Raw genomic sequence first — 6,351 nt, forward strand, 5'->3', positions numbered from 1 at the left:
CATTCTAATGGAATGGGGGAGCAACAACAGGAAGAGAAAATGCATAAAATTTGGATACTAATACATTAGTAGTTCTATACAATTAATAATTGCGTATACAACAACAATATACTCAGTATTATGTCACGATCCAGATTTCTTACCCTCAGAAATCCTGATGGTGCCTACTAATAAGAGCTACGCAAGTCAATCCTTAACTACTTACTTCATTATCAAATTACTTCTTTTTAACAAATATAAGACGAAAACATGAAAAACTGCGGAACTTTAAATAATTAAGCGGAAGATAACAATTAAACATCTAAAATCTGCGTCTATTACAATTACTTAAGTCTCAACCACCCAAAACCCGGTGTCACAGTGTCACAGACGGTCTAAGATTTACTACAAACAAAGTCTGAAGAAATAATAATACACTATTTCTGAATGTAAGGAAAATGAAACAGGAAAGTAGGGATAAAGGGAGACGCCAGGGTCTGCGGACGCCTGCAGGTCTACCTTGGATCTCCGCGTGGACTGAAGGTAACCTCTACACTACGGTCCAAAAGCTGCTCCGGGGTCTGCACATAGTGCAGAGTGTAGTATCAACACAACTGACCCCATGTGCCGGTAAGTATCTAGCCTAACCTCGATGATGTAGTGACGAGGCTAGGACCAGACTACCAAATAACCTGTGCAGTTCAAATATATATACAACAGAAAGAAATACAGAACTAACCAGTCAATATGGGAGGGGAAGCATGTTGTGGGGGAGATAACAATTTCGAATAGAAAAACATCTAGTAATGAAAGAAACAATATAACTCGGATATCAACAAAGAATCAGAAATCAACAAATGCACGGCATCACCCTTCGTGCTTTTACTCTCGTCCTCACCAAATCAATCACATAATAAAAATGTGCATGACATCACCCTTCGTGCTTTTACTCTCTTTCCTCATCATATAATCAATAAAATCAACACGGAATGGTACATCGTGCGGCACGGTATCACCCTTCGTGCTTTACACTCTTTCCTCACAATAATACACGGCATCACCCTTCGTGGTTTATACTCTTTCCTCACAAAACAAACAATGCACGACATCACCCTTCGTGCTTTAACTCTCTTCCTCACCCAAACAACAATCACAAACAATAGGGCAAGGAAATATGAAAATTTTGCGATAAAAATCCAGGCGAGGGAGTAACAAGTCAACAGCTAAATCCCGGCAAGGGAGATAACAAATAAATCAACAATATCCCGGCAAGGGTGACAACATAATAACCTCTTTTCTTTCTCACTTTTACTTCACAACGCGAGCCAATGCTCTAGAGGTTCAATTATCACTTATACCTTCACAATTCATTTCACAACTCGAGCCAATGCTCTAAAAGTTCAATTGTCACTTATACCTTCACAATTCGTTATACAACTTGAGCCAACGCTCTGTAATGTTCATAGGTCACAATTCTTTCCACAAACTTTGTACAACAATTCGAAACCATCACCAAGGCATGAAAGATACAACAAAGTCATGATAATCACAATATAAAAACTCACGGGCATGCTAGACACCAACGTATAGATACTCGTCACCATGCCTATACGTCGTACTCAACAATTATCACATGGCAAGTAAGACTCAACTCCTAATCTGTCAAGCTAAGGTTAGACCAAACACTTACCTCGATGCCACGAACATAATTCACAATTCAATTATAGCTTTACCCCCTGATTCCACCACCAATTCTCTCGTATCTAGTCACAAGTTATTTAATTACATCAATAAATGCTAAATGAATCAATTTGAATGCATGAAAATAAATTTTCCAAAGTTTTACCCAAAAAGTCAAAAATTACCCCTGAGCCCACATGGTCAAAACCGGAGGTTCGAACAAAAATCTGTTTACCCATTCCCCCACGAACTCAAATGTATAATTTTTTTTGAAATCGGACCTCAAATCGAGGTCCAATCCCCAATTTTCCCCATGAAAATCATTGATTTTGAGTTGAAATCATGTTAAAAGAAGTTAAGGAGTGAAGAAAATGAGTTAGAAATCACTTACCAACGTTTTGGAGAAGAAAAGTTGTTTGAAAAATCGCCTCTTATGTTTTTGGGTATTGAAAAATGAAAAATAACTGAAAATCCCGTCTAAATATACTCCTCTCAGATTCCCTGTGCAGACCGCACAAAATCAACTGCGGCCGCACAGCATCTCAGGCTCACTGTGCGGACCGCACAAAATCAATTGCGGCCATACAGTTACCAGTGAACCTGTGCGGACCGCACAAGATTCACTGTGGCCGCACAGCCACCAGTGCGGACAGCACAAAACCTGTACGGACCGCACTAGCAGGTTCAGAGAGCTCTAGTTTTCTGAACCTCTAATAGCCATGTTTAAGCCTAAGACACCCCGGAACCTACCCAAAACTCACCCGAGCCCTCGGGGCTCCAAACCAAATATACATACAACCTCAAAAACATCCCACGGACTTATTCGTACGATCACATCATCAAAATAACATGTAAAATCATGAATTAAACCTCAAAACTCAACATTTTCATCAAGAACTCTCAAAGTTCATAACTCTCCAACCGGAAGTCCAACTCACGTCAAATAAACTCCATTTTTTCACCAAACTTTACAGTTATCTTTCAAATACTATAACAAATTTGTAGCAGGATCCGGAACCAAAACACGGGCCCGATAACAATGGTTTCAAACATTAATTTTTTTTCTTTATTTCTTAGATAATTCAGTTAAACAATTTCTTTCAAAAATTAATTTCTAAGTCTTGGGACCTCGAAATTCATTTCCGGGCACACGCCTAAAATTGCGGACCTTTCGGGATCGTCGGAACATAGATTCGAGTCCATTTGCTCAAAATGTTGACCAAGATCAACCATAATCAAGTTTTTAACTTTAAAATTTCTATTTCTCATATTTTCATATAGAAAGCTTTCCGGATATAGGTTCGGACCACGTACGTAAATCAAGGTGGGGGTAAAAGGAGGTTTTTAGGCCTCAGAACACTGAATTCACTTGCAACACAAGTGATGACCTTTTGGGTCATCACATATTATCCCACATCGTAGGGTCTGGGAGGATAGTATGTATGCAGACCTTACCCCTACCTTGTGAGGATAGAGAGGGTGCTTCCAATAGACCCTCGGCTCAGGAAAACATAAGCACCACATTAATGAAAATATAGACAAGAAGGGGCAGTACCAAAAAAGCCATATAAAAGCAGAATAAAAACAATAAGATAATAAGGTGATCAACAATGAAAGAAAATAATGGTTTTACTAGTGACAGAAAGCGAGACTGTGTGCTAATACTACTGTTATGAACACTCTAGATTACCTACTCTACTACCCTAATCCTCGACCTTCATACCTTCCTATTAAGGGTTATATCCTTGGTTAGCTGAAGCTGCTCCATGTCTTGCCTAACCACCTCTCCCCACCTCTTTTTAAGCCTACCTCTACCCTCCGTAGGCCCTCTAGTGTCAACCTCTCATACCTCCTCACCGGGGCGTCTGTGCTCCTCCTCCTCACATGACAAAACCACCTAAGTCACGCTTCCTGCATCTTGTCCTCAATAGGGGCCACACCCACCTTGTCGCGAATAACCTTATTTCTGATCCTATCTAACTTGGTGTGCTCGCACATCCATCTCAACATCTTCATCTCTGCTACCTTCATCTTTTGGACATGAGCGATCTTGATTGGCCAACACTCAACCTCATACAACATCATTGGTCTGACCATCACTCTGTAGAATTTACCTTTAAGTTTCAGTGGTACCTTCTTGCCACATAAAACACCAGAAGCGAGTCTTCATTTCATCCATCCCGCTCCAATATGATATGTGATATCTTCATCAATCTCCTCATTTCCCTGAATAATGGACCCAAGGTACTTAAAACTCTCTCTCCTAGGGATGACCTGCGAGTCTAGCCTCACCTCCCCTTTCCCTCATTGAGTCTCGCCACTGAACTTACACTCAAAGTATTCTGTCTTGGTCCTGCTCAAATTGAAACCTTTAGATTCCAGGGTTTGCCTCCACACCTCTAATTGCGCATTCACACCGTCTCGCATCTCGTTAATCAATACAATATCATGTGCAAATAGCACGCACCATGGCACCTCCCCTTGGATGAGTCAAGTCAGTATGTCGATTGCCAGAGCATAAAAAGCGCTGAGTGCTGACCCCTAATCCAACCCCATCATAACCGGAAAATGGTCCGAGTCCCTACCTACCATCCTCACTCGGGTATTTACTCCACCATACATGTCCTTAATCAACCTATTATCGGCAACATGTATACTCTATCATCCAAACATCTCCACAAAACCTCCCTTGGAACTTTATCGTACGCTCTTTCTAAGTCGATGAACACCATATGCAAGTCCTTCTTTCTCTCCCTTTACTACTCCATCAATCTCCCAATAAGGTGGATGACTTCTGTAGTCGAACACCCTGGCATATACCCAAACTGGTTCTCGGAAATAGACATACTCCTCCTCACCCTTAGCTCTACTACTCTCTCCCAGACTTTCATAATATGGCTAAGCAACTTGATACCCCCATAGTTATTGCAATTGATAATTATTTATATAAAAATATAATTAAGTGATAACTTCTCTAAGAGGGGTGAAAATCTCTAACTTTTAATTGACTTCAAGAGAGTGGGGTCTGCTAGGCTCGAGTTTAGATCTCTCTTTTTTTATTATTTCAAAAAACAATAAGAAATTTTAATAGTGTGCAGGAGGACATGTTCGAACTCGTAACTTCTTTCTTGATTTGAACAACCATCATCACTGGACTGCCTTGGTTACTTTTTTTTGGTCAACCAAAGGAATATATATTATAAATTATATAACATTACAGGGAGCAATGTGCCTAGCCGGCACTGTATTACAAAAAAGATGAAGAGCAATGTTGCCCATTGGTACTGTGTTACAAAAAGATGCATGGTTCATATTACAAATATTTGCCAACATATCAAAACGAAAGGAGGGTGGCTCCAAATGTGCCGGCGTAGATGATGTGTGCCTGTGCAACGTTCCCTGCTTATCTGCTAGCAAATCTTGTAAAACAAAAGTTGGCAGCTGCCATATGATAGTAGTTGGAGCACCATTATCTATAGTTGCTTCATGTTTTGCTAGTTTATCTGCTATCCAATTTTGCTCCTTGTATGTTTATATAACGCGAGGCCAACCCAGTTAGTGTAACAGATACCTGCATTCATGTAGTATCGATGAGTATTGTTGACTGTGGGATTGAAATAGAGAAATTACCTCTGTTGAATGAACATTAACTTCCAGATGTCAGTTGGTGACGTAGAGCAATTTGTAATCCTTCAAGGAGTGCATTGAGTTTCATATAAGTATGGTTCCCTATTTTTCTTGTGTCTATATACCCCAGTATCTAGTGTCCTATTGAGTCTCTAAATACTCCTCTAAGACCATTTTTTGATTGAATAATTTTACATGCTCCATCAGTATTTAGCTTAAAATATCCCGATTTTGGAGGGTTCTATTGACATACATGTGGTTGGGTTGGGTGTTGCAAGTATTGGTGTTTGCGACTAGAAATTGGTATTGAGGTGCATGTCCTATAATATTAGGAAGGTTAGGATAGTGGTGTGTTCCTTCTAAAATATTACGATTCCTACTTTTCCATATGTGCCATAAAGCATATGGAATAAGGATGTGAGGGTGGATTTGTCCAATAATAGAATGCTGGTTTAAGACAAAATTTGATAGCTTGAGGGAGGTGTTTTCATGAAAACTGTATAGGCCTCCATCAAGGTGGTTTATACCCAGTTGGTGCCATACCATTTGTGCTGGTGGACAGTAAAAAGAGGTGATGTATAGTTTCATCGTGGGACTGGCATATAGGAAAAGTTGAAGTTATGGTGAGATGTATTTTGTGGAGGTAGTTTTTTTTAGGTAATCAATGGTGACCCATGAGCCAAAGGAAATGTTTTATTTTTGGAGGTAATTGAAGTTTCCATGACCATTGGAATGAATTGTTTTCGTTTATAGCATGCAATTGGCAGTAAAATGACTTTATAGTGAAGTGTCCATTGGTCATGAGCCCCAGTAAAGGTGATCATAGGAGGTCTTGTTTGTAAGGGTGGGAATATAGAAATTACAAAGTAGATTATGTAAATTACTGGGTAGCTCAAAAGGTAATTTAGTAAGGTTAATAGAATTTTTGGAAACATATAGCGTTAATATGGATGTATGTTCATTTCGGAGTAGAGGACCTTCAATATGGTTACGCATAATCAAGTTAGGGCCTAACCAAGGTTCCATCCAGAAGTTGATATGATTACCATTTGCTATATTCCATGT

At 39.6% G+C, this 6,351-nt stretch overlaps 1 long non-coding RNA gene across 1 annotated transcript; it reads right to left on the minus strand.

Annotated features, from left to right (window-relative positions):
- Positions 1–4,955: 4,955 nt before the first annotated feature.
- Positions 4,956–5,473, minus strand: LOC138884299 (uncharacterized). Its single transcript, XR_011404469.1, has 2 exons — positions 5,311–5,473; positions 4,956–5,230 (listed from the first exon to the last, which is right to left on the minus strand). It is a non-coding gene; the product is annotated as an uncharacterized lncRNA (long non-coding RNA).
- Positions 5,474–6,351: the final 878 nt, after the last annotated feature.

The sequence above is a fragment of the Nicotiana sylvestris genome, chromosome 12 (genome assembly GCF_000393655.2).
Source record: "Nicotiana sylvestris chromosome 12, ASM39365v2, whole genome shotgun sequence".
Taxonomy (NCBI): domain Eukaryota; kingdom Viridiplantae; phylum Streptophyta; class Magnoliopsida; order Solanales; family Solanaceae; genus Nicotiana; species Nicotiana sylvestris.